Raw genomic sequence first — 2,282 nt, forward strand, 5'->3', positions numbered from 1 at the left:
ACTTTGCACTTTGTTGTTCTTTTTGTAGTTTTTTAAAGTGTAAAGTTAGATTGTTTGTTTGAGTTTTTTCTTGTGCCTTGAGGTAGGACTGAAATGAACTGCATAGCTTTTGCTATGTCCCCTAGATTTTGGGTGGTTATGTTCTCATTTTCATTTGTTTCAAGGTATCTTTTGATTCCTTTCTTGATCTCATTGTTAACCCAGTCATTATTTAGTAACATGTTTTTTAGCCTCCATGTCTTTGTGTGTTTTTTAGTTTTTTTCTTTGTGTTGGTTTCTAGTTTCACACCATTATGGTCAGAGAAGATGCTTGATATCATTTCAACCTTCTTAAATTTATTGAGACTTGTTTTGTGTCCTAACATGTGGTCTATCCTGGAAAATGTTCCATGTGCACTTGAAAAGAATGTAGGCCACTTCCTACAGTCTCCGACCAGGACCGTTCACTGTACGCGGTGCCAAAGCTGGGAGCCCAAGGCCGCCGCCATGTCCCACCAGATCACCATCCAAGCAAGCAAGGATATTAAAGATATCTTTGCCAGAGCAAGAAATGGAAAATACAGACTTCTGAAAATATTTATTGAAAATATTTCTGCATGACAATCCATTTTTAATGTCAGTGCTTCCATCTCTGGAATGGAAATCAGTAAACAGAGAAACTTGTGATTGGATCATGTAGTTATCCTTCAGATTCCTGGGATAAGGATTATAATCACTTTGTTTTACCCCTGCGGGAGGACAAAACCATGCTATATATTTCTCAGGTCAGATTCTTGAATGCCCACGGATATGAATGGACAGTTGTTGTGTGGTCTCCAGATCATTCTCATGTTTGTCAAAAAATGTTGTATGCAGCAACAAGAGCAGCTCTGAAACAGGAGTTCGGTGGAGACCACATTAAGGATGAAGTATTTGGAGCAGTAAAGGAAGATATATCATTACATGACTGTAAAAAATATTTTCTGTCACAGTCTTCCCCTGCCCCACCGACTGAAGCTGAGGGAGAATGGAAATATTACATTTGATGAGATATGAACTTCCATGGTATGGACACCAAGCATCAAACAGTGCATCAAACAGTGCATCAAACACTACATCAAACACTGCATCAAATGCTGCAAGGAGTAGCACTTCCTATTTCTCCAGGAGCTTTCAGGCTTTGGAAAAATTGAAAAACAGACAGCTCAGCTATATGCAACTGGAGATAGATATAAAAAATTAAATTGCAGTTTTGGCCACATAACAAATACAGAGCTAAAATATTTGCTAAAGGGGGTTCCCAAAGATTCAGTACATTACCATTTCCTTCTATGTAAACATTCCCATGAAGGAGACTATTTGGAGTCCATTGTTTTTATTTATTTAATGACTGGATACACACACAGTAGAAGAGAATGGATTCTGTATTCTAGCTGAAAGAGCCCGCTGATGGAAATTGTAGAAAGACAACTACAAATGGATATCATTAGGAAAATGAGTTAGAAATGGGGGTGAGTTGACTGCAGACTTTCTTTGTGAAGAAGCACACACCAAGTAGCATGCACATAAGCAAAGTTTTGCAAAACCAAAAGGTCCTGGAGGAAAAGGAACAATTCAAAGACTAATAGAGGTCCTGCTGAAACTTAAGCCACTACTGATTAATAGCATATATTAAGTATTACAATACTAGTTTTTTTTTAAACCCAGCTTTTAATACAGGAGAGCTGAAATCATTCCATGGTGATATGTAGGAGGGAAAGAATTGTACTTTTTGAAAAATAGCACTTTTTACTTTTATGTGTTTTTAAAATTAATGTTATGAAAGTCTCATGACTTTTATTTTTGAGTTAAAGCTAGAAAAAGAGTTTAGTGTAGTGAGGTTTAATTTTGCCCCACTGTTTTCCTAGTGCTGATTCCACACTTGCACATAATTCTGAAAGTTTTATACAGTTGGGCCAATTCCAGAAAGTCTAATGTCTGAAAGTAAGATATACTTCTTATTACCTTTTAGTGAGACATCAGTTTTTTCTCTTTGAGAGAGAAAGCCCTTAGAACATTCACACTATCTGACAAATTTGTCAAGAACCAGGTTAGGCTATTCTCTAAGCCGAAAATTAGTGGGCCTCAGAGGAGGCGCAGAGTTGCTGACTCGGAGGAGCAGTGCCAACGCGCAGAATGGGGGTGTGTCTGCGACTTGTTTTTAGAAACAGCGCTCATCACAGCAGTCTTCTGCGGACTTCTTGGTTTTTAAAACGGCACTAAAATTTCAGAAGATCAGCTCACTGGGAAGCCTCAACGGTGCA

General features: G+C 38.1%; 1 pseudogene; it reads left to right on the plus strand.

Annotated features, from left to right (window-relative positions):
* The first annotated feature begins 453 nt into the window (after nucleotides 1–453).
* On the plus strand, nucleotides 454–1,641 carry LOC114510153 (annotated as a pseudogene).
* The last annotated feature ends 641 nt before the right edge of the window (nucleotides 1,642–2,282 follow it).

The sequence above is a fragment of the Phyllostomus discolor genome, chromosome 13 (genome assembly GCF_004126475.2).
Source record: "Phyllostomus discolor isolate MPI-MPIP mPhyDis1 chromosome 13, mPhyDis1.pri.v3, whole genome shotgun sequence".
Lineage (NCBI taxonomy): Eukaryota > Metazoa > Chordata > Mammalia > Chiroptera > Phyllostomidae > Phyllostomus > Phyllostomus discolor.